Genomic DNA, 26,128 nt, shown 5'->3' on the forward strand with positions numbered 1-26,128 from the left:
CTCCAGTCTGAGGCGCCATGACCCTTGCCGCACACGCAAGTCAGAGGGCTTGGGTCATTCATGTCTTCTCCAGTCTGAGGCGCCTTGACCCTTGTCGCACACGCAAGTCTGAGGGCTTGGGTCATTCATGTGTTCTCCAGTCTGAGGCGCCGTGACCCTTGCCGCACACGCAAGTCTGAGGGCTTGGGTCCTTCAAGTGTTCTCCAGTCTGAGGCGCCGTGACCCTTGCCGCACACGCAAGTCTGAGGGCTTGGGTCATTCACGTGTTCTCCAGTCTGAGGCGACGTGACCCTTGCCGCACACGCAAGTCTGAGGGCTTGGGTCCTTCATGTCTTCTCCAGTCCGAGGCGCCGTGACTCTTGCCGCACACGCAAGTCTGAGGGCATGGGTCATTCATGTGTTCTCCAGTCTGAGGTGACGTGACCCTTGCCGCACACGCAAGTGTGAGGGCTTGGGTCCTTCACGTCTTCTCCAGTCTGAGGCGCCGTGACCCTTGCCGCACACACAAGTCTGAGGGCTTGGGTCCTTCACGTCTTCTCCAGTCTGAGGCGCCGTGACCCTTGCCGCACACGCAAGTCTGAGGGCTTGGGTCATTCACGTGTTCTCCAGTCCGAGGCGCCGTGACACTTGCCGCACACGCAAGTCTGAGGGCTTGGGTCATTCACGTCTTTTCCAGTCCGAGGCGCCGTGACCCTTGCCGCACACGCAAGTCTGAGGGCTTGGGTCATTCATGTCTTCTCCAGTCCGAGGCGCCGTGACTCTTGCCGCACACGCAAGTCTGAGGGCATGGGTCATTCATGTGTTCTCCAGTCTGAGACACCGTGACACGCGCCGCACACGCAAGTCTGAGGGCTTGGGTCATTCATGTGTTCTCCAGTCTGAGACACCGTGACACGCGCCGCACACGCAAGTCTGAGGGCTTGGGTCATTCATGTGTTCTCCAGTCTGAGGCACCGTGACCCTTGCCGCACACGCAAGTCTGAGGGCTTGGGTCCTTCATATGTTCTCCAGTCTGAGGCACCGTGACCCTTGCCACACACGCAAGTCTGAGGGCTTGGGTCATTCATGTGTTCTCCAGTCCGAGGCGCCGTGACGCTTGCCGCACACGCAAGTCTGAGGGCTTGGGTCATTCACGTCTTTTCCAGTCCGAGGCGCCGTGACCCTTGCCGCACACGCAAGTCTGAGGGCTTGGGTCATTCATGTCTTCTCCAGTCCGAGGCGCCGTGACTCTTGCCGCACACGCAAGTCTGAGGGCATGGGTCATTCATGTGTTCTCCAGTCTGAGACACCGTGACACGCGCCGCACACGCAAGTCTGAGGGCTTGGGTCATTCATGTGTTCTCCAGTCTGAGGCACCGTGACCCTTGCCGCACACGCAAGTCTGAGGGCTTGGGTCCTTCATATGTTCTCCAGTCTGAGGCGCCGTGACCCTTGCCACACACGCAAGTCTGAGGGCTTGGGTCATTCATGTGTTCTCCAGTCTGAGGCGCTGTGACCCTTGCCGCAAAAGCAAGTCTGAGGGCTTGGGTCCTTCACGTCTTCTCCAGTCTGAGGCGCCGTAACCTTTGCCGCACACGCAAGTCTGAGGGCTTGGGTCATTCACGTGTTCTCCAGTCCGAGGCGCCGTGACCCTTGCCGCAGACGCAAGTCTGAGGGCTTGGGTCATTCACGTCTTCTCCAATCCGAGGCGCCGTGACCCTTGCCGCACACGCAAGTCTGAGGGCTTGGGTCATTCATGTCTTCTCCAGTCCGAGGCGCCGTGACTCTTGCCGCACACGCAAGTCTGAGGGCATGGGTCATTCATGTCTTCTCCAGTCTGAGACACCGTGACACGCGCCGCACACCCAAGTCGGAGGGCTTGGGTCATTCATGTCTTCTCCAGTCTGGGGCGCCGTGACCCTTGCCGCTCACGCAAGTCTGAGGGCTTGGGTCCTTCATGTGTTCTCCAGTCTGAGGCGCCATGACCCTTGCCACACACGCAAGTCCAAGGGCTTGGGTCATTCATGTGTTCTCCAGTCTGAGGCGCTGTGACCCTTGCCGCACACACAAGTCTGAGGGCTTGGGTCATTCATGTGTTCTCCAGTCTGAGGCGCCGTGACCCTTGCTGCACACGCAAGTCTGAGGGCTTGGGTCATTCATGTCTTCTCCAGTCTGAGGCGCCTTAACCCTTGTCGCACACGCAAGTCTGAGGGCTTGGGTCATTCATGTGTTCTCCAGTCTGAGGCGCCGTGACCCTTGCCGCACACGCAAGTCTGAGGGCTTGGGTCCTTCAAGTGTTCTCCAGTCTGAGGCGCTGTGACCCTTGCCGCACACGCAAGTCTGAGGGCTTGGGTCATTCACGGGTTCTCCAGTCTGAGGCGACGTGACCCTTGCCGCACACGCAAGTCTGAGGGCTTGGGTCCTTCACGTCTTCTCCAGTCTGAGGCGCCGTGACCCTTGCCGCACACACAAGTCTGAGGGCTTGGGTCATTCATTTGTTCTCCAGTTTGAGGCGCCGTGACCCTTGCCGCACACGCAAGTCTGAGGGCTTGGGTCATTCACGTGTTCTCCAGTCCGAGGCGCCGTGACCCTTGCTGCACACGCAAGTCTGAGGGCTTGGGTCATTCACATCTTCTCCAGTCCGAGGCGCCGTGACCCTTGCCGCACACACAAGTCTGAGGGCTTGGGTCATTCATTTGTTATCCAGTCTGAGGCGCCGTGACCCTTGCCGCACACGCAAGTCTGAGGGCTTGGGTCATTCACGTGTTCTCCAGTCCGAGGCGCCGTGACCCTTGCTGCACACGCAAGTCTGAGGGCTTGGGTCATTCACGTCTTCTCCAGTCCGAGACGCCGTGACCCTTGCCACACACGCAAGTCTGAGGGCTTGGGTCATTCATGTCTTCTCCAGTCCGAGGCGCCGTGACTCTTGCCGCACACGCAAGTCTGAGGGCTTGGGTCATTCATGTGTTCTCCATTCTGAGGCACCGTGACCCGCGCCGCACACGCAAGTCTGAGGGCTTGGGTCATTTATGTGTTCTCCAGTCTGAGGCGCCGTGACCCTTGTCGCACACGCAAGTCTAAGGGCTTGGGTCCTTCATGTGTTCTCCAGTCTGAGGCGCTGTGACCCTTGCCTCACACGCAAGTCTGAGGGCTTGGGTCATTCATGTCTTCTCCAGTCTGAGGCGCCGTGACCCTTGCCGCACACGCAAGTCTGAGGGCTTGGGTCATTCATGTCTTCTCCAGTCTGAGGCGCCGTGACCCTTGCCGCACATGCAAGTCTGAGGGCTTGGGTCATTCATGTCTTCTCCAGTCTGAGGCGCCATGACCCTTGCCGCAAACGCAAGTCTGAGGGCTTGGGTCATTCATGTCTTCTCCAGTCTGAGGTGCGGTGACCCTTGCCGCACATGCAAGTCTGAGGGCTTGGGTCCTTCATGTCTTCTCCAGTCTGAGGCGCCGTGACCCTTGCCGCACACGCAAGTCTGAGGGCTTGGGTCATTCATGTGTTCTCCAGTCTGAGGCGCCGTGACCCGTGCCGCACACGCAAGTCTGAGGGCATGGGTCATTCATGTGTTCTCCAGTCTGAGGCACCGTGACCCTTGCCGCACACGCAAGTCTGAGGGCTTGGGTCATTCACGGCTTCTCCAGTCTGAGGTGCCGTGACCCTTGCCGCACACGCAAGTCTGAGGGCTTGGGTCATTCATATCTTCTCCAGTCTGAGGCACTGTGACCCTTGCCGCGCACGCAAGTCTGAGGGCTTGGGTCATTCATGTCTTCTCCAGTCTGAGGCGCCGTGACCCTTGCCGCACATGCAAGTCTGAGGGCTTGGGTCATTCATGTCTTCTCCAGTCTGAGGCGCCGTGACCCTTGCCGCACACGCAAGTCTGAGGCCTTGGGTCATTCATGTCTTCTCCAGTCTGAGGTGCTGTGACCCTTGCCGCACACGCAAGTCTGAGGGCTTGGGTCATTCATGTCTTCTTCAGTCTGAGGAGCTGTGACCCTTGCCGCACACGCAAGTCTGAGGTCTTGGGTCATTCATGTCTTCTCCAGTCTGAGGTGCCTTGACCCTTGCCGCACACGCAAGTCTGAGGGCTTGGGTCATTCATGTGTTCTCCAGTCTGAGGCGCTGTGACCTACGCCGCACACGCAAGTCTGAGGGCTTGGGTCATTCATGTGTTCTCCAGTCTGAGGCGCCGTGACCCTTGCCGCACACGCAAGTCTGAGGGCTTGGGTCATTTATGTGTTCTCCAGTCTGAGGCGCCGTGACTCTTGCCGCACACGCAAGTCTGAGGGCTTGGGTCATTCATGTTTTCTCCAGTCTGAGGCGCCGTGACCCTTGCCGCACACGCAAGTCTGAGGGCTTGGGTCATTCATGTGTTCTCCAGTCTGAGGCGCCGTGACCCTTGCCGCACACGCAAGTCTGAGGGCTTGGGTCATTCACGTATTCTCCAGTCTGAGGCACTGTGACCCTTGCCGCAAAAGCAAGTCTGAGGGCTTGGGTCCTTCACGTCTTCTCCAGTCTGAGGCGCCGTAACCTTTGCCGCACACGCAAGTCTGAGGGCTTGGGTCATTCACGTGTTCTCCAGTCCGAGGCGCCGTGACCCTTGCCGCAGACGCAAGTCTGAGGGCTTGGGTCATTCACGTCTTCTCCAATCCGAGGCGCCGTGACCCTTGCCGCACACGCAAGTCTGAGGGCTTGGGTCATTCATGTCTTCTCCAGTCCGAGGCGCCGTGACTCTTGCCGCACACGCAAGTCTGAGGGCATGGGTCATTCATGTCTTCTCCAGTCTGAGACACCGTGACACGCGCCGCACACGCAAGTCGGAGGGCTTGGGTCATTCATGTGTTCTCCAGTCTGGGGCGCCGTGACCCTTGCCGCTCACGCAAGTCTGAGGGCTTGGGTCCTTCATGTGTTCTCCAGTCTGAGGCGCCATGACCCTTGCCACACACGCAAGTCCAAGGGCTTGGGTCATTCATGTGTTCTCCAGTCTGAGGCGCTGTGACCCTTGCCGCACACACAAGTCTGAGGGCTTGGGTCATTCATGTGTTCTCCAGTCTGAGGCGCCGTGACCCTTGCTGCACACGCAAGTCTGAGGGCTTGGGTCATTCATGTCTTCTCCAGTCTGAGGCGCCTTAACCCTTGTCGCACACGCAAGTCTGAGGGCTTGGGTCATTCATGTGTTCTCCAGTCTGAGGCGCCGTGACCCTTGCCGCACACGCAAGTCTGAGGGCTTGGGTCCTTCAAGTGTTCTCCAGTCTGAGGCGCCGTGACCCTTGCCGCACACGCAAGTCTGAGGGCTTGGGTCATTCACGTGTTCTCCAGTCTGAGGCGACGTGACCCTTGCCGCACACGCAAGTCTGAGGGCTTGGGTCCTTCACGTCTTCTCCAGTCTGAGGCGCCGTGACCCTTGCCGCACACACAAGTCTGAGGGCTTGGGTCATTCATTTGTTCTCCAGTCTGAGGCGCCGTGACCCTTGCCGCACACGCAAGTCTGAGGGCTTGGGTCATTCACGTGTTCTCCAGTCCGAGGCGCCGTGACCCTTGCTGCACACGCAAGTCTGAGGGCTTGGGTCATTCACATCTTCTCCAGTCCGAGGCGCCGTGACCCTTGCCGCACACACAAGTCTGAGGGCTTGGGTCATTCATTTGTTCTCCAGTCTGAGGCGCCGTGACCCTTGCCGCACACGCAAGTCTGAGGGCTTGGGTCATTCACGTGTTCTCCAGTCCGAGGCGCCGTGACCCTTGCTGCACACGCAAGTCTGAGGGCTTGGGTCATTCACGTCTTCTCCAGTCCGAGGCGCCGTGACCCTTGCCACACACGCAAGTCTGAGGGCTTGGGTCATTCATGTCTTCTCCAGTCCGAGGCGCCGTGACTCTTGCCGCACACGCAAGTCTGAGGGCTTGGGTCATTCATGTCTTCTCCATTCTGAGGCACCGTGACCCGCGCCGCACACGCAAGTCTGAGGGCTTGGGTCATTTATGTGTTCTCCAGTCTGAGGCGCCGTGACCCTTGTCGCACACGCAAGTCTAAGGGCTTGGGTCCTTCATGTGTTCTCCAGTCTGAGGCGCTGTGACCCTTGCCTCACACGCAAGTCTGAGTGCTTGGGTCATTCATGTCTTCTCCAGTCTGAGGCGCCGTGACCCTTGCCGCACACGCAAGTCTAAGGGCTTGGGTCATTCATGTCTTCTCCAGTCTGAGGCGCCGTGACCCTTGCCGCACATGCAAGTCTGAGGGCTTGGGTCATTCATGTCTTCTCCAGTCTGAGGCGCCATGACCCTTGCCGCAAACGCAAGTCTGAGGGCTTGGGTCATTCATGTCTTCTCCAGTCTGAGGTGCGGTGACCCTTGCCGCACATGCAAGTCTGAGGGCTTGGGTCCTTCATGTCTTCTCCAGTCTGAGGCGCCGTGACCCTTGCCGCACACGCAAGTCTGAGGGCTTGGGTCATTCATGTGTTCTCCAGTCTGAGGCGCCGTGACCCGTGCCGCACACGCAAGTCTGAGGGCATGGGTCATTCATGTGTTCTCCAGTCCGAGGCACCGTGACCCTTGCCGCACACGCAAGTCTGAGGGCTTGGGTCATTCACGGCTTCTCCAGTCTGAGGTGCCGTGACCCTTGCCGCACACGCAAGTCTGAGGGCTTGGGTCATTCATATCTTCTCCAGTCTGAGGCACTGTGACCCTTGCCGCACACGCAAGTCTGAGGGCTTGGGTCATTCATGTCTTCTCCAGTCTGAGGCGCCGTGACCATTGCCGCACATGCAAGTCTGAGGGCTTGGGTCATTCATGTCTTCTCCAGTCTGAGGCGCCGTGACCCTTGCCGCACACGCAAGTCTGAGGCCTTGGGTCATTCATGTCTTCTCCAGTCTGAGGCGCTGTGACCCTTGCCGCACACGCAAGTCTGAGGGCTTGGGTCATTCATGTCTTCTTCAGTCTGAGGAGCCGTGACCCTTGCCGCACACGCAAGTCTGAGGGCTTGGGTCATTCATGTCTTCTCCAGTCTGAGGTGCCTTGACCCTTGCCGCACACGCAAGTCTGAGGGCTTGGGTCATTCATGTGTTCTCCAGTCTGAGGCGCTGTGACCTGCGCCGCACACGCAAGTCTGAGGGCTTGGGTCATTCATGTGTTCTCCAGTCTGAGGCGCCGTGACCCTTGCCGCACACGCAAGTCTGAGGGCTTGGGTCATTTATGTGTTCTCCAGTCTGAGGCGCCGTGACTCTTGCCGCACACGCAAGTCTGAGGGCTTGGGTCATTCATGTTTTCTCCAGTCTGAGGCGCCGTGACCCTTGCCGCACACGCAAGTCTGAGGGCTTGGGTCATTCATGTGTTCTCCAGTCTGAGGCGCCGTGACCCTTGCCGCACACGCAAGTCTGAGGGCTTGGGTCATTCACGTATTCTCCAGTCTGAGGCACCGTGACCCTTGCCGCACACGCAAGTCTGAGGGCTTGGGTCATTCACGTATTCTCCAGTCTAAGGCGCCGTGACCCTTGCCGCACACGCAAGTCTGAGGGCTTGGGTCATTCACGTCTTCTCCAGTCTGAGGCACCGTGACCCTTGCCGCACACGCAAGTCTGAGGGCTTGGGTCCTTCACGTGTTCTCCAGTATGAGGCGCCGTGACCCACGCCGCACACGCAAGTCAGAGGGCTTGGGTACTTCACATGTTCTCCAGTCTGAGGCGCCGTGACCCTTGCCGCACACGCAAGTCTGAGGGCTTGGGTCCTTCAAGTGTTCTCCAGTATGAGGCGCCGTGACCCTTGCCGCACACGCAAGTCTGAGGGCTTGGGTCATTCACGTGTTCTCCAGTCTGAGGGGACGTGACCCTTGCCGCACATGCAAGTCTGAGGGCTTGGGTCCTTCACGTCTTCTCCAGTCTGAGGCGCCGTGACCCTTGCCGCACACGCAAGTCTGAGGGCTTGGGTCCTTCACGTCTTCTCCAGTCTGAGGCGCCGTGACCCTTGCCGCACACGCAAGTCTGAGGGCTTGGGTCATTCACGTGTTCTCCAGTCCGAGGCGCCGTGACCCTTGCCGCACACGCAAGTCTGAGGGCTTGGGTCATTCATGTGTTCTCCAGTCTGAGGCGCCGTGACCCTTGCCGCACACGCAAGTCTGAGGGCTTGGGTCATTCATGTTTTCTCCAGTCTGAGGCGCCGTGACCCTTGCCGCACACGCAAGTCTGAGGGCTTGGGTCATTCATGTGTTCTCCAGTCTGAGGCGCCGTGACCCTTGCCGCACACGCAAGTCTGAGGGCTTGGGTCATTCACGTATTCTCCAGTCTGAGGCACCATGACCCTTGCTGCACACGCAAGTCTGAGGGCTTGGGTCATTCACGTATTCTCCAGTCTAAGGCGCCGTGACCCTTGCCGCACACGCAAGTCTGAGGGCTTGGGTCCTTCAAGTGTTCTCCAGTCTGAGGCACCGTGACCCTTGCCGCACACGCAAGTCTGAGGGCTTGGGTCATTCACGTGTTCTCCAGTCTGAGGCGACGTGACCCTTGCCGCACACGCAAGTCTGAGGGCTTGGGTCCTTCACGTCTTCTCCAGTCTGAGGCGCCGTGACCCTTGCCGCACAGGCAAGTCTGAGGGCTTGGGTCCTTCACGTCTTCTCCAGTCTGAGGCGCCGTGACCCTTGCCGCACACGCAAGTCTGAGGGCTTGGGTCATTCACGTGTTCTCCAGTCCGAGGCGCCGTGACCCTTGCCGCACACGCAAGTCTGAGTGCTTGGGTCATTCACGTCTTCTCCAGTCCGAGGCGCCGTGACCCTTGCCGCACACGCAAGTCTGAGGGCTTGGGTCATTCATGTCTTCTCCAGTCCGAGGCGCCGTGACTCTTGCCGCACACGCAAGTCTGAGGGCATGGGTCATTCATGTGTTCTCCAGTCTGAGACACCGTGACACGCACCGCACACGCAAGTCTGAGGGCTTGGGTCATTCATGTGTACTCCAGTCTGAGGCGCCGTGACCCTTGCCACACATGCTAGTCTGAGGGCTTGGGTCCTTCATGTGTTCTCCAGTCTGAGGCGCCGTGACCCTTGCCACACACGCAAGTCTGAGGGCTTGGGTCATTCATGTGTTCTCCAGTCTGAGGCGCTGTGACCCTTGCCGCACACGCAAGTCTGAGGGCTTGGGTCATTCATGTGTTCTCCAGTCTGAGGCTCCGTGACCCTTGCCGCACATGCAAGTCTGAGGGCTTGGGTCCTTCACGCCTTCTCCAGTCTGAGGCGCCGTAACCCTTGCCGCACACGCAAGTCTGAGGGCTTGGGTCATTCACGTGTTCTCCAGTCCGAGGCGCCGTGATCCTTGCCGCACACGCAAGTCTGAGGGCTTGGGTCATTCCCGTCTTCTCCAATCCGAGGCACCGTGACCCTTGCCGCACACGCAAGTCTAAGGGCTTGGGTCATTCATTTCTTCTCCAGTCCGAGGCGCCGTGACTCTTGCCGCACACGCAAGTCTGAGGGCATGGGTCATTCATGTGTTCTCCAGTCTGAGACACCGTGACACGTGCCGCACACGCAAGTCGGAGGGCTTGGGTCATTCATGTGTTCTCCAGTCTGAGGCGCCGTGACCCTTGCCGCACACGCAAGTCTGAGGGCTTGGGTCCTTCATGTGTTCTCCAGTCTAAGGCGCCGTGACCCTTGCCACACACGCAAGTCTGAGGGCTTGGGTCATTGATGTGTTCTCCAGTCTGAGGCGCTGTGACCCTTGCCGCACACGCAAGTCTGAGGGCTTGGGTCATTCATGTGTTCTCCAGTCTGAGGCGCCGTGACCCTTGCCGCACACGCAAGTCTGAGGGCTTGGGTCATTTATGTCTTCTCCAGTCTGAGGCGCCTTGACCCTTGTCGCACACGCAAGTCTGAGGGCTTGGGTCATTCATGTGTTCTCCAGTCTGAGGCGCCGTGACCCTTGCCGCACACGCAAGTCTGAGGGCTTGGGTCCTTCAAGTGTTCTCCAGTCTGAGGCGCCGTGACCCTTGCCGCACACGCAAGTCTGAGGGCTTGGGTCATTCACGTGTTCTCCAGTCTGAGGTGACGTGACCCTTGCCGCACAAGCAAGTCTGAGGGCTTGGGTCCTTCATGTCTTCTCCAGTCTGAGGCGCCTTGACCCTTGCCACACACGCAAGTGTGAGGGCTTGGGTCATTCATGTGTTCTCCAGTCTAAGGCGCCGTGACCCTTGCCGCACACGCAAGTCTGAGGGCTTGGGTCCTTCACGTCTTCTCCAGTCTGAGGCGCCGTGACCCTTGCCGCACACGCAAGTCTGAGGGCTTGGGTCATTCACGTGTTCTCCAGTCCGAGGCGCCGTGACCCTTGCTGCACACGCAAGTCTGAGGGCTTGGGTCATTCACGTCTTCTCCAGTCCGAGGCGCCGTGACCCTTGCCGCAGACGCAAGTCTGAGGGCTTGGGTCATTCATGTCTTCTCCAGTCCGAGGCGCCGTGACTCTTGCCGCACAAGCAAGTCTGAGGGCTTGGGTCATTCATGTGTTTTCCAGTCTGAGGCACCGTGACGTGCGCCGCACACGCAAGTCTGAGGGCTTGGGTCCTTCATGTGTTCTCCAGTCTGAGGCACCATGACCCTTGCCACACACGCAAGTCCGAGGGCTTGGGTCATTCATGTGTTCTCCAGTCTGAGGAGCTGTGACCCTTGCCGCACACACAAGTCTGAGGGCTTGGGTCATTCATGTGTTCTCCAGTCTGAGGCGCCGTGACCCTTGCTGCACACGCAAGTCTGAGGGCTTGGGTCATTCATGTCTTCTCCAGTCTGAGGCGCCTTGACCCTTGTCGCACACGCAAGTCTGAGGGCTTGGGTCATTCATGTGTTCTCCAGTCTGAGGCGCCGTGACCCTTGCCGCACAAGCAAGTCTGAGGGCTTGGGTCCTTCAAGTGTTCTCCAGTCTGAGGCGCCGTGACCCTTGCCGCACATGCAAGTCTGAGGGCTTGGGTCCTTCACGTCTTCTCCAGTCTGAGGCGCCGTAACCCTTGCCGCACACGCAAGTCTGAGGGCTTGGGTCATTCACGTGTTCTCCAGTCCGAGGCGCCGTGACCCTTGCCGCACACGCAAATCTGAGGGCTTGGGTCATTCACGTCTTCTCCAATCCGAGGCACCGTGACCCTTGCCGCACACGCAAGTCTGAGGGCTTGGGTCATTCATTTCTTCTCCAGTCCGAGGCGCCGTGACTCTTGCCGCACACGCAAGTCTGAGGGCTTGGGTCATTCATGTCTTCTCCAGTCTGAGGCGCCTTGACCCTTGTCGCACACGCAAGTCTGAGGGCTTGGGTCATTCATGTGTTCTCCAGTCTGAGGCGCCGTGACCCTTGCCGCACACGCAAGTCTGAGGGCTTGGGTCATTCATGTGTTCTCCAGTCTGAGGCGCCGTGACCCTTGCCGCACATGCAAGTCTGAGGGCTTGGGTCCTTCACGTCTTCTCCAGTCTGAGGTGCCGTAACCCTTGCCGCACACGCAAGTCTGAGGGCTTGGGTCATTCACGTCTTCTCCAATCCGAGGCACCGTGACCCTTGCCGCACACGCAAGTCTGAGGGCTTGGGTCATTCATTTCTTCTCCAGTCCGAGGCGCCGTGACTCTTGCCGCACACGCAAGTCTGAGGGCATGGGTCATTCATGTGTTCTCCAGTCTGAGACACCGTGACACGTGCCGCACACGCAAGTCGGAGGGCTTGGGTCATTCATGTGTTCTCCAGTCTGAGGCGCCGTGACCCTTGCCGCACATGCAAGTCTGAGGGCTTGGGTCCTTCATGTGTTCTCCAGTCTAAGGCGCCGTGACCCTTGCCACACACGCAAGTCTGAGGGCTTGGGTCATTGATGTGTTCTCCAGTCTGAGGCGCTGTGACCCTTGCCGCACATGCAAGTCTGAGGGCTTGGGTCATTCATGTGTTCTCCAGTCTGAGGCGCCGTGACCCTTGCCGCACACGCAAGTCAGAGGGCTTGGGTCATTCATGTCTTCTCCAGTCTGAGGCGCCTTGACCCTTGTCGCACACGCAAGTCTGAGGGCTTGGGTCATTCATGTGTTCTCCAGTCTGAGGCGCCGTGACCCTTGCCGCACACGCAAGTCTGAGGGCTTGGGTCCTTCAAGTGTTCTCCAGTCTGAGGCGCCGTGACCCTTGCCGCACACGCAAGTCTGAGGGCTTGGGTCATTCACGTGTTCTCCAGTCTGAGGCGACATGACCCTTGCCGCACACGCAAGTCTGAGGGCTTGGGTCCTTCATGTCTTCTCCAGTCTGAGGCGCCTTGACCCTTGCCGCACACGCAAGTGTGAGGGCTTTGGTCATTCATGTGTTCTCCAGTCTAAGGCGCCGTGACCCTTGCCGCACACACAAGTCTGAGGGCTTGGGTCATTCACGTCTTCTCCAGTCCGAGGCGCCGTGACCCTTGCCGCACACGCAAGTCTGAGGGCTTGGGTCAGTCATGTCTTCTCCAGTCTGAGGCGCCGTGACTCTTGCCGCACACGCAAGTCTGAGGGCTTGGGTCATTCATGTGTTCTCCAGTCTGAGGCACCGTGACGCGCGCCGCACACGCAAGTCTGAGGGCTTGGGTCCTTCATGTGTTCTCCAGTCTGAGGCGCCATGACCCTTGCCACACACGCAAGTCCGAGGGCTTGGGTCATTCATGTGTTCTCCAGTCTGAGGCGCTGTGACCCTTGCCGCACACGCAAGTCTGAGGGCTTGGGTCATTCATGTGTACTCCAGTCTGAGGCGCCGTGACCCTTGCCACACATGCTAGTCTGAGGGCTTGGGTCCTTCATGTGTTCTCCAGTCTGAGGCGCCGTGACCCTTGCCACACACGCAAGTCTGAGGGCTTGGGTCATTCATGTGTTCTCCAGTCTGAGGCGCTGTGACCCTTGCCGCACACGCAAGTCTGAGGGCTTGGGTCATTCATGTGTTCTCCAGTCTGAGGCTCCGTGACCCTTGCCGCACATGCAAGTCTGAGGGCTTGGGTCCTTCACGTCTTCTCCAGTCTGAGGCGCCGTAACCCTTGCCGCACACGCAAGTCTGAGGGCTTGGGTCATTCACGTGTTCTCCAGTCCGAGGCGCCGTGATCCTTGCCGCACACGCAAGTCTGAGGGCTTGGGTCATTCACGTCTTCTCCAATCCGAGGCACCGTGACCCTTGCCGCACACGCAAGTCTAAGGGCTTGGGTCATTCCTTTCTTCTCCAGTCCGAGGCGCCGTGACTCTTGCCGCACACGCAAGTCTGAGGGCATGGGTCATTCATGTGTTCTCCAGTCTGAGACACCGTGAACCGTGACACGTGCCGCACACGCAAGTCGGAGGGCTTGGGTCATTCATGTGTTCTCCAGTCTGAGGCGCCGTGACCCTTGCCGCACACGCAAGTCTGAGGGCTTGGGTCCTTCATGTGTTCTCCAGTCTAAGGCGCCGTGACCCTTGCCACACACGCAAGTCTGAGGGCTTGGGTCATTGATGTGTTCTCCAGTCTGAGGCGCTGTGACCCTTGCCGCACACGCAAGTCTGAGGGCTTGGTTCATTCATGTGTTCTCCAGTCTGAGGCGCCGTGACCCTTGCCGCACACGCAAGTCTGAGGGCTTGGGTCATTCATGTCTTCTCCAGTCTGAGACGCCTTGACCCTTGTCGCACACGCAAGTCTGAGGGCTAGGGTCATTCATGTGTTCTTTAGTCTGAGGCGCCGTGACCCTTGCCGCACACGCAAGTCTGAGGGCTTGGGTCCTTCAAGTGTTCTCCAGTCTGAGGCGCCGTGACCCTTGCCGCACACGCAAGTCTGAGGGCTTGGGTCATTCACGTGTTCTCCAGTCTGAGGTGACGTGACCCTTGCCGCACACGCAAGTCTGAGGGCTTGGGTCCTTCATGTCTTCTCCAGTCTGAGGCGCCTTGACCCTTGCCACACACGCAAGTGTGAGGGCTTGGGTCATTCATGTGTTCTCCAGTCTAAGGCGCCGTGACCCTTGCCGCACACGCAAGTCTGAGGGCTTGGGTCCTTCACGTCTTCTCCAGTCTGAGGCGCCGTGACCCTTGCCGCACACGCAAGTCTGAGGGCTTGGGTCATTCACGTGTTCTCCAGTCCGAGGCGCCGTGACCCTTGCTGCACACGCAAGTCTGAGGGCTTGGGTCATTCACGTCTTCTCCAGTCCGAGGCGCCGTGACCCTTGCCGCAGACGCAAGTCTGAGGGCTTGGGTCATTCATGTCTTCTCCAGTCCGAGGCGCCGTGACTCTTGCCGCACAAGCAAGTCTGAGGGCTTGGGTCATTCATGTGTTTTCCAGTCTGAGGCACCGTGACGCGCGCCGCACACGCAAGTCTGAGGGCTTGGGTCCTTCATGTGTTCTCCAGTCTGAGGCACCATGACCCTTGCCACACACGCAAGTCCGAGGGCTTGGGTCATTCATGTGTTCTCCAGTCTGAGGAGCTGTGACCCTTGCCGCACACACAAGTCTGAGGGCTTGGGTCATTCATGTGTTCTCCAGTCTGAGGCGCCGTGACCCTTGCTGCACACGCAAGTCTGAGGGCTTGGGTCATTCATGTCTTCTCCAGTCTGAGGCGCCTTGACCCTTGTCGCACACGCAAGTCTGAGGGCTTGGGTCATTCATGTGTTCTCCAGTCTGAGGCGCCGTGACCCTTGCCGCACAAGCAAGTCTGAGGGCTTGGGTCCTTCAAGTGTTCTCCAGTCTGAGGCGCCGTGACCCTTGCCGCACATGCAAGTCTGAGGGCTTGGGTCCTTCACGTCTTCTCCAGTCTGAGGCGCCGTAACCCTTGCCGCACACGCAAGTCTGAGGGCTTGGGTCATTCACGTGTTCTCCAGTCCGAGGCGCCGTGACCCTTGCCGCACACGCAAATCTGAGGGCTTGGGTCATTCACGTCTTCTCCAGTCCGAGGCGCCGTGACTCTTGCCGCACACGCAAGTCTGAGGGCTTGGGTCATTCATGTCTTCTCCAGTCTGAGGCGCCTTGACCCTTGTCGCACACGCAAGTCTGAGGGCTTGGGTCATTCATGTGTTCTCCAGTCTGAGGCGCCGTGACCCTTGCCGCACACGCAAGTCTGAGGGCTTGGGTCATTCATGTGTTCTCCAGTCTGAGGCGCCGTGACCCTTGCCGCACATGCAAGTCTGAGGGCTTGGGTCCTTCACGTCTTCTCCAGTCTGAGGTGCCGTAACCCTTGCCGCACACGCAAGTCTGAGGGCTTGGGTCATTCACGTCTTCTCCAATCCGAGGCACCGTGACCCTTGCCGCACACGCAAGTCTGAGGGCTTGGGTCATTCATTTCTTCTCCAGTCCGAGGCGCCGTGACTCTTGCCGCACACGCAAGTCTGAGGGCATGGGTCATTCATGTGTTCTCCAGTCTGAGACACCGTGACACGTGCCGCACACGCAAGTCGGAGGGCTTGGGTCATTCATGTGTTCTCCAGTCTGAGGCGCCGTGACCCTTGCCGCACATGCAAGTCTGAGGGCTTGGGTCCTTCATGTGTTCTCCAGTCTAAGGCGCCGTGACCCTTGCCACACACGCAAGTCTGAGGGCTTGGGTCATTGATGTGTTCTCCAGTCTGAGGCGCTGTGACCCTTGCCGCACATGCAAGTCTGAGGGCTTGGGTCATTCATGTGTTCTCCAGTCTGAGGCGCCGTGACCCTTGCCGCACACGCAAGTCAGAGGGCTTGGGTCATTCATGTCTTCTCCAGTCTGAGGCGCCTTGACCCTTGTCGCACACGCAAGTCTGAGGGCTTGGGTCATTCATGTGTTCTCCAGTCTGAGGCGCCGTGACCCTTGCCGCACACGCAAGTCTGAGGGCTTGGGTCCTTCAAGTGTTCTCCAGTCTGAGGCGCCGTGACCCTTGCCGCACACGCAAGTCTGAGGGCTTGGGTCATTCACGTGTTCTCCAGTCTGAGGCGACATGACCCTTGCCGCACACGCAAGTCTGAGGGCTTGGGTCCTTCATGTCTTCTCCAGTCTGAGGCGCCTTGACCCTTGCCGCACACGCAAGTGTGAGGGCTTTGGTCATTCATGTGTTCTCCAGTCTAAGGCGCCGTGACCCTTGCCGCACACACAAGTCTGAGGGCTTGGGTCATTCACGTCTTCTCCAGTCCGAGGCGCCGTGACCCTTGCCGCACACGCAAGTCTGAGGGCTTGGGTCATTCATGTCTTCTCCAGTCTGAGGCGCCGTGACTCTTGCCGCACACGCAAGTCTGAGGGCTTGGGTCATTCATGTGTTCTCCAGTCTGAGGCACCGTGACGCGCGCCGCACACGCAAGTCTGAGGGCTTGGGTCCTTCATGTGTTCTCCAGTCTGAGGCGCCATGACCCTTGCCACACACGCAAGTCCGAGGGCTTGGGTCATTCATGTGTTCTCCAGTCTGAGCCGCTGTGACCCTTGCCGCACACACAAGTCTGAGGGCTTGGGTCATTCATGTGTTCTCCAGTCTGAGGCACCGTGACCCTTGCTGCACACGCAAGTCTGAGGGCTTGGGTCATTCATGTCTTCTCCAGTCTGAGGCGCCTTGACCCTTGTCGCACACGCAAGTCTGAGGGCTTGGGTCATTCATGTGTTCTCCAGTCTGAGGCGCCGTGACCCTTGCCGCACACGCAAGTCTGAGGGCTTGGGTCCTTCAAGTGTTCTCCAGTCTGAGGCGCCGTGACCCTTGCCGCACACGCAAGTCTGAGGGCTTGGGTCATTCACGTGTTCTCCAGTCTGAGGCGACGTGACCCTTGCCGCACACGCAAGTCTGAGGGCTTGGGTCCTTCACGTCTTCTCCAGTCCGAGGCGCCGTGACCCTTGCCACACACGCAAGTCTGAGGGCTTGGGTCATTCATGTCTTCTCCAGTCCGAGGCGCCGTGACTCTTGCCGCACACGCAAGTCTGAGGGCTTGGGTCATTCATGTGTTCTCCAGTCTGAGGCACCGTGACCCGCGCCGCACACGCAAGTCTGAGGGCTTGGGTCATTCATGTGTTCTCCAGTCTGAGGCGCCATGACCCTTGTCGCACACGCAAGTCTGAGGGCTTGGGTCCTTCATGTGTTCTCCAGTCTGAGGCGCTGTGACCCTTGCCTCACACGCAAGTCTGAGGGCTTGGGTCATTCATGTCTTCTCCAGTCTGAGGCGCCGTGACCCTTGCCGCACACGCAAGTCTGAGGGCTTGGGTCATTCATGTCTTCTCCAGTCTGAGGCACCGTGACCCTTGCCGCACATGCAAGTCTGAGGGCTTGGGTCATTCATGTCTTCTCCAGTCTGAGGTGCTGTGACCCTTGCCGCACACGCAAGTCTGAGTGCTTGGGTCATTCATGTCTTCTCCAGTCTGAGGCGCCATGACCCTTGCCGCAAATGCAAGTCTGAGGGCTTGGGTCATTCATGTCTTCTCCAGTCTGAGGTGCCGTGACCCTTGCCGCACACGCAAGTCTGAGGGCTTGGGTCATTCATGTGTTCTCCAGTCTGAGGCGCCGTGACCCTTGCCGCACACGCAAGTCTGAGGGCTTGGGTCATTCACGTCTTCTCCAGTCTGAGGCACCGTGACCCTTGCCGCACACGCAAGTCTGAGGGTTTGGGTCATTCATGTCTTCTCCAGTCCGAGGCGCCGTGACTCTTGCCGCACACGCAAGTCTGAGGACATGGGTCATTCATGTGTTCTCCAGTCTGAGGCACCGTGACCCTTGCCGCACACGCAAGTCTGAGGGCTTGGGTCCTTCACGTCTTCTCCAGTCTGAGGCGCCGTGACCCTTGCCGCACACGCAAGTCTGAGGGCTTGGGTCATTCATTTGTTCTCCAGTCTGAGGCGCCGTGACCCTTGCCGCACACGCAAGTCTGAGGGCTTGGGTCATTCACGTGTTCTCCAGTCCGAGGCACCGTGACCCTTGCTGCACACGCAAGTCTGAGGGCTTGGGTCATTCACGTCTTCTCCAGTCTGAGGCGCCGTGACCCTTGCCGCACACGCAAGTCTGAGGGCTTGGGTCATTCATGTCTTCTCCAGTCCGAGGCGCCGTGACTCTTGCCGCACACGCAAGTCTGAGGGCTTGGGTCATTCATGTGTTCTCCAGTCTGAGGCACCGTGACCCGCGCCGCACACGCAAGTCTGAGGGCTTGGGTCATTCATGTGTTCTCCAGTCTGAGGCGCCGTGACCTTTGTCGCACACGCAAGTCTGAGGGCTTGGGTCCTTCATGTGTTCTCCAGTCTGAGGCACTGTGACCCTTGCCTCACACTCAAGTCTGAGGGCTTGGGTCATTCATGTCTTCTCCAGTCTGAGGCGCCGTGACCCTTGCCGCACACGCAAGTCTGAGGGCTTGGGTCATTCATGTCTTCTCCAGTCTGAGGCGCCGAGAACCTTGCCGCACATGCAAGTCTGAGGGCTTGGGTCATTCATGTCTTCTCCAGTCTGAGGTGCTGTGACCCTTGCCGCACACGCAAGTCTGAGTGCTTGGGTCATTCATGTCTTCTCCAGTCTGAGGCGCCGTGACCCTTGCCGCACACGCAAGTCTGAGGGCTTGGGTCATTCATGTCTTCTCCAGTCTGAGGCACCGTGACCCTTGCCGCACATGCAAGTCTGAGGGCTTGGGTCATTCATGTCTTCTCCAGTCTGAGGTGCTGTGACCCTTGCCGCACACGCAAGTCTGAGTGCTTGGGTCATTCATGTCTTCTCCAGTCTGAGGCGCCATGACCCTTGCCGCAAATGCAAGTCTGAGGGCTTGGGTCATTCATGTCTTCTCCAGTCTGAGGTGCCGTGACCCTTGCCGCACACGCAAGTCTGAGGGCTTGGGTCATTCATGTGTTCTCCAGTCTGAGGCGCCGTGACCCTTGCCGCACACGCAAGTCTGAGGGCTTGGGTCATTCACGTCTTCTCCAGTCTGAGGCACCGTGACCCTTGCCGCACACGCAAGTCTGAGGGTTTGGGTCATTCATGTCTTCTCCAGTCCGAGGCGCCGTGACTCTTGCCGCACACGCAAGTCTGAGGACATGGGTCATTCATGTGTTCTCCAGTCTGAGGCACCGTGACCCTTGCCGCACACGCAAGTCTGAGGGCTTGGGTCCTTCACGTCTTCTCCAGTCTGAGGCGCCGTGACCCTTGCCGCACACGCAAGTCTGAGGGCTTGGGTCATTCATTTGTTCTCCAGTCTGAGGCGCCGTGACCCTTGCCGCACACGCAAGTCTGAGGGCTTGGGTCATTCACGTGTTCTCCAGTCCGAGGCACCGTGACCCTTGCTGCACACGCAAGTCTGAGGGCTTGGGTCATTCACGTCTTCTCCAGTCTGAGGCGCAGTGACCCTTGCCGCACACGCAAGTCTGAGGGCTTGGGTCATTCATGTCTTCTCCAGTCCGAGGCGCCGTGACTCTTGCCGCACACGCAAGTCTGAGGGCTTGGGTCATTCATGTGTTCTCCAGTCTGAGGCACCGTGACCCGCGCCGCACACGCAAGTCTGAGGGCTTGGGTCATTCATGTGTTCTCCAGTCTGAGGCGCCGTGACCTTTGTCGCACACGCAAGTCTGAGGGCTTGGGTCCTTCATGTGTTCTCCAGTCTGAGGCACTGTGACCCTTGCCTCACACTCAAGTCTGAGGGCTTGGGTCATTCATGTCTTCTCCAGTCTGAGGCGCCGTGACCCTTGCCGCACACGCAAGTCTGAGGGCTTGGGTCATTCATGTCTTCTCCAGTCTGAGGCGCCGAGACCCTTGCCGCACATGCAAGTCTGAGGGCTTGGGTCATTCATGTCTTCTCCAGTCTGAGGTGCTGTGACCCTTGCCGCACACGCAAGTCTGAGTGCTTGGGTCATTCATGTCTTCTCCAGTCTGAGGCGCCATGACCCTTGCCGCAAATGCAAGTCTGAGGGCTTGGGTCATTCATGTCTTCTCCAGTCTGAGGTGCCGTGACCCTTGCCGCACACGCAAGTCTGAGGGCTTGGGTCCTTCATGTCTTCTCCAGTCTGAGGCGCCGTGACCCTTGCCGCACACGCAAGTCTGAGGGCTTGGGTCATTCATGTGTTCTCCAGTCTGAGGCGCCGTGACCCTTGCCGCACACGCAAGTCTGAGGGCTTGGGTCATTCACGTCTTCTCCAGTCTGAGGCACCGTGACCCTTGCCGCACACGCAAGTCTGAGGGTTTGGGTCATTCATGTCTTCTCCAGTCCGAGGCGCCGTGACTCTTGCCGCACATGCAAGTCTGAGGACATGGGTCATTCATGTGTTCTCCAGTCTGAGGCACCGTGACCCTTGCCGCACACGCAAGTCTGAGGGCTTGGGTCATTCACGGCTTCTCCAGTCTGAGGTGCCGTGACCCTTGCCGCACACGCAAGTCTGAGGGCTTGGGTCATTCATATCTTCTCCAGTCTGAGGCACTGTGACCCTTGCCGCACACGCAAGTCTGAGGGCTTGGGTCATTCATGTCTTCTCCAGTCTGAGGCGCCGTGACCCTTGCCGCACATGCAAGTCTGAGGGCTTGGGTCATTCATGTCTTCTCCAGTCTGAGGCGCCGTGACCCTTGCCGCACACGCAAGTCTGAGGCCTTGGGTCATTCATGTCTTCTCCAGTCTGAGGCGCTGTGACCCTTGCCGGACACGCAAGTCTGAGGGCTTGGGTCATTCATGTCTTCTTCAGTCTGAGGAGCCGTGACCCTTGCCGCACACGCAAGTCTGAGGGCTTGGGTCATTCATGTCTTCTCCAGTCTGAGGTGCCTTGACCCTTGCCGCACACGCAAGTCTGAGGGTTTGGGTCATTCATGTGTTCTCCAGTCTGAGGCGCTGTGACCTGCGCCGCACACGCAAGTCTGAGGGCTTGGGTCATTCATGTGTTCTCCAGTCTGAGGTGCCGTGACCCTTGCCGCACACGCAAGTCTGAGGGCTTGGGTCATTCATGTGTTCTCCAGTCTGAGGCGCCGTGACCCTTGCCGCACACGCAAGTCTGAGGGCTTGGGTCATTCATGTTTACTCCAGTCTGAGGCGCCGTGACCCTTGCCGCACACGCAAGTCTGAGGGCTTGGGTCATTCATGTGTTCTCCAGTCTGAGGCGCCGTGACCCTTGCCGCACACGCAAGTCTGAGGGCTTGGGTCATTCACGTATTCTCCAGTCTGAGGCACCGTGACCCTTGCCGCACACGCAAGTCTGAGGGCTTGGGTCATTCATTATTCTCCAGTCTAAGGCGCCGTGACCCTTGCCGCACACGCAAGTCTGAGGGCTTGGGTCATTCACATCTTCTCCAGTCTGAGGCGCCGTGACCCTTGCCGCACACGCAAGTCTGAGGGCTTGGGTCCTTCACGTGTTCTCCAGTCTGAGGCGCCGTGACCCACGCCGCACACGCAAGTCAGAGGGCTTGGGTACTTCACATGTTCTCCAGTCTGCGGCGCCGTGACCCTTGCCGCACACGCAAGTCTGAGGGCTTGGGTCCTTCAAGTGTTCTCTAGTACGAGGCGCCGTGACCCTTGCCGCACACGCAAGTCTGAGGGCTTGGGTCATTCATGTGTTCTCCAGTCTGAGGCGACGTGACCCTTGCCGCACATGCAAGTCTGAGGGCTTGGGTCCTTCACGTCTTCTCCAGTCTGAGGCGCCGTGACCCTTGCCGCACACGCAAGTCTGAGGGCTTGGGTCCTTCACGTCTTCTCCAGTCTGAGGCGCCATGACCCTTGCCGCACACGCAAGTCTGAGGGCTTGGGTCATTCACGTGTTCTCCAGTCCGAGGCGCCGTGACCCTTGCCTCACACGCAAGTCTGAGGGCTTGGGTCATTCATGTGTTCTCCAGTCTGAGGCGCCGTGACCCTTGCCGCACACGCAAGTCTGAGGGCTTGGGTCATTCATGTGTTCTCCAGTCTGAGGCGCCGTGACCCTTGCCGCACACGCAAGTCTGAGGGCTTGGGTCATTCATGTTTTCTCCAGTCTGAGGCGCCGTGACCCTTGCCGCACACGCAAGTCTGAGGGCTTGGGTCATTCATGTGTTCTCCAGTCTGAGGCGCCGTGACCCTTGCCGCACACGCAAGTCTGAGGGCTTGGGTCATTCACGTATTCTCCAGTCTGAGGCACCGTGACCCTTGCTGCACACGCAAGTCTGAGGGCTTGGGTCATTCACGTATTCTCCAGTCTAAGGCGCCGTGACCCTTGCCGCACACGCAAGTCTGAGGGCTTGGGTCCTTCAAGTGTTCTCCAGTCTGAGGCAGCATGACCCTTGCCGCACACGCAAGTCTGAGGGCTTGGGTCATTCACGTGTTCTCCAGTCTGAGGCGACGTGACCCTTGCCGCACACGCAAGTCTGAGGGCTTGGGTCCTTCACGTCTTCTCCAGTCTGAGGCGCCGTGACCCTTGCCGCACAGGCAAGTCTGAGGGCTTGGGTTCTTCACGTCTTCTCCAGTCTGAGGCGCCGTGACCCTTGCCGCACACGCAAGTCTGAGGGCTTGGGTCATTCACGTGTTCTCCAGTCCGAGGCGCCGTGACCCTTGCCGCACACGCAAGTCTGAGTGCTTGGGTCATTCACGTCTTCTCCAGTCCGAGGCGCCGTGACCCTTGCCGCACACGCAAGTCTGAGGGCTTGGGTCATTCATGTCTTCTCCAGTCCGAGGCGCCGTGACTCTTGCCGCACACGCAAGTCTGAGGGCATGGGTCATTCATGTGTTCTCCAGTCTGAGACACCGTGACACGCGCCGCACACGCAAGTCTGAGGGCTTGGGTCATTCATGTGTTCTCCAGTCTGAGGCGCCGTGACCCTTGCCGCACATGCTAGTCTGAGGGCTTGGGTCCTTCATGTGTTCTCCAGTCTGAGGCGCCGTGACCCTTGCCACACACGCAAGTCTGAGGGCTTGGGTCATTCATGTGTTCGCAAGTCTGAGGCGCTGTGACCCTTGCCGCACACGCAAGTCTGAGGGCTTGGGTCATTCATGTGTTCTCCAGTCTGAGGCGCCGTGACCCTTGCCACACATGCAAGTCTGAGGGCTTGGGTCCTTCACGTCTTCTCCAGTCTGGGGCGCCATAACCCTTGCCGCACACGCAAGTCTGAGGGCTTGGGTCATTCACGTGTTCTCCAGTCCGAGGCGCCGTGACCCTTGCCGCACACGCAAGTCTGAGGGCTTGGGTCATTCACGTCTTCTCCAATCCGAGGCACCGTGACCCTTGCCGGTACACGCAAGTCTGAGGGCTTGGGTCATTCATTTCTTCTCCAGTCCGAGGCGCCGTGACTCTTGCCGCACACGCAAGTCTGAGGGCATGGGTCATTCATGTGTTCTCCAGTCTGAGACACCGTGACACGTGCCGCACACGCAAGTCGGAGGGCTTGGGTCATTCATGTGTTCTCCAGTCTGAGGCGCCGTGACCCTTGCCGCACACGCAAGTCTGAGGGCTTGGGTCCTTCATGTGTTCTCCAGTCTAAGGCGCCGTGACCCTTGCCACACACGCAAGTCTGAGGGCTTGGGTCATTGATGTGTTCTCCAGTCTGAGGCGCTGTGACCCTTGCCGCACACGCAAGTCTGAGGGCTTGGGTCATTCATGTGTTCTCCAGTCTGAGGCACCGTGACCCTTGCCGCACACGCAAGTCTGAGGGCTTGGGTCATTCATGTCTTCTCCAGTCTGAGGCGCCTTGACCCTTGTCGCACATGCAAGTCTGAGGGCTTGGGTCATTCATGTGTTCTCCAGTCTGAGGCACCGTGACCCTTGCCGCACACGCAAGTCTGAGGGCTTGGGTCATTCACGTATTCTCCAGTCTGAGGCACCATGACCCTTGCTGCACACGCAAGTCTGAGGGCTTGGGTCATTCACGTATTCTCCAGTCTAAGGCGCCGTGACCCTTGCCGCACACGCAAGTCTGAGGGCTTGGGTCCTTCAAGTGTTCTCCAGTCTGAGGCACCGTGACCCTTGCCGCACACGCAAGTCTGAGGGCTTGGGTCATTCACGTGTTCTCCAGTCTGAGGCGACGTGACCCTTGCCGCACACGCAAGTCTGAGGGCTTGGGTCCTTCACGTCTTCTCCAGTCTGAGGCGCCGTGACCCTTGCCGCACACACAAGTCTGAGGGCTTGGGTCCTTCACGTCTTCTCCAGTCTGAGGCGCCGTGACCCTTGCCGCACACGCAAGTCTGAGGGCTTGGGTCATTCACGTGTTCTCCAGTCCGAGGCGCCGTGACCCTTGCCGCACACGCAAGTCTGAGTGCTTGGGTCATTCACGTCTTCTCCAGTCCGAGGCGCCGTGACCCTTGCCGCACACGCAAGTCTGAGGGCTTGGGTCATTCATGTCTTCTCCAGTCCGAGGCGCCGTGACTCTTGCCACACATGCTAGTCTGAGGGCTTGGGTCCTTCATGTGTTCTCCAGTCTGAGGCGCCGTGACCCTTGCCACACACGCAAGTCTGAGGGCTTGGGTCATTCATGTGTTCTCCAGTCTGAGGTGCTGTGACCCTTGCCGCACACGCAAGTCTGAGGGCTTGGGTCATTCATGTGTTCTCCAGTCTGAGGCTCCGTGACCCTTGCCGCACATGCAAGTCTGAGGGCTTGGGTCCTTCACGTCTTCTCCAGTCTGAGGCGCCGTAACCCTTGCCGCACACGCAAGTCTGAGGGCTTGGGTCATTCACATGTTCTCCAGTCCGAGGCGCCGTGATCCTTGCCGCACACGCAAGTCTGAGGGCTTGGGTCATTCACGTCTTCTCCAATCTGAGGCACCGTGACCCTTGCCGCACACGCAAGTCTGAGGGCTTGGGTCATTCATTTCTTCTCCAGTCCGAGGCGCCGTGACTCTTGCCGCACACGCAAGTCTGAGGGCATGGGTCATTCATGTGTTCTCCAGTCTGAGACACCGTGACACGTGCCGCACACGCAAGTCGGAGGGCTTGGGTCATTCATGTGTTCTCCAGTCTGAGGCGCCGTGACCCTTGCCGCACACGCAAGTCTGAGGGCTTGGGTCATTCACGTGTTCTCCAGTCCGAGGCGCCGTGACCCTTGCTGCACACGCAAGTCTGAGGGCTTGGGTCATTCACGTCTTCTCCAGTCCGAGGCGCCGTGACCCTTGCCGCAGACGCAAGTCTGAGGGCTTGGGTCATTCATGTCTTCTCCAGTCCGAGGCGCCGTGACTCTTGCCGCACAAGCAAGTCTGAGGGCTTGGGTCATTCATGTGTTTTCCAGTCTGAGGCACCGTGACGCGCGCCGCACACGCAAGTCTGAGGGCTTGGGTCCTTCATGTGTTCTCCAGTCTGAGGCACCATGACCCTTGCCACACACGCAAGTCCGAGGGCTTGGGTAATTCATGTGTTCTCCAGTCTGAGGAGCTGTGACCCTTGCCGCACACACAAGTCTGAGGGCTTGGGTCATTCATGTGTTCTCCAGTCTGAGGCGCCGTGACCCTTGCTGCACACGCAAGTCTGAGGGCTTGGGTCATTCATGTCTTCTCCAGTCTGAGGCGCCTTGACCCTTGTCGCACACGCAAGTCTGAGGGCTTGGGTCATTCATGTGTTCTCCAGTCTGAGGCGCCGTGACCCTTGCCGCACAAGCAAGTCTGAGGGCTTGGGTCCTTCAAGTGTTCTCCAGTCTGAGGCGCCGTGACCCTTGCCGCACATGCAAGTCTGAGGGCTTGGGTCCTTCACGTCTTCTCCAGTCTGAGGCGCCATAACCCTTGCCGCACACGCAAGTCTGAGGGCTTGGGTCATTCACGTGTTCTCCAGTCCGAGGCGCCGTGACCCTTGCCGCACACGCAAATCTGAGGGCTTGGGTCATTCACGTCTTCTCCAGTCCGAGGCGCCGTGACTCTTGCCGCACACGCAAGTCTGAGGGCTTGGGTCATTCATGTCTTCTCCAGTCTGAGGCGCCTTGACCCTTGTCGCACACGCAAGTCTGAGGGCTTGGGTCATTCATGTGTTCTCCAGTCTGAGGCGCCGTGACCCTTGCCGCACACGCAAGTCTGAGGGCTTGGGTCATTCATGTGTTCTCCAGTCTGAGGCGCCGTGACCCTTGCCGCACATGCAAGTCTGAGGGCTTGGGTCCTTCACGTCTTCTCCAGTCTGAGGTGCCGTAACCCTTGCCGCACACGCAAGTCAGAGGGCTTGGGTCATTCACGTCTTCTCCAATCCGAGGCACCGTGACCCTTGCCGCACACGCAAGTCTGAGGGCTTGGGTCATTCATTTCTTCTCCAGTCCGAGGCGCCGTGACTCTTGCCGCACATGCAAGTCTGAGGGCTTGGGTCCTTCATGTGTTCTCCAGTCTAAGGCGCCGTGACCCTTGCCACACACGCAAGTCTGAGGGCTTGGGTCAT

The sequence above is a fragment of the Lissotriton helveticus genome, chromosome 12 (genome assembly GCF_964261635.1).
Source record: "Lissotriton helveticus chromosome 12, aLisHel1.1, whole genome shotgun sequence".
NCBI lineage: Eukaryota > Metazoa > Chordata > Amphibia > Caudata > Salamandridae > Lissotriton > Lissotriton helveticus.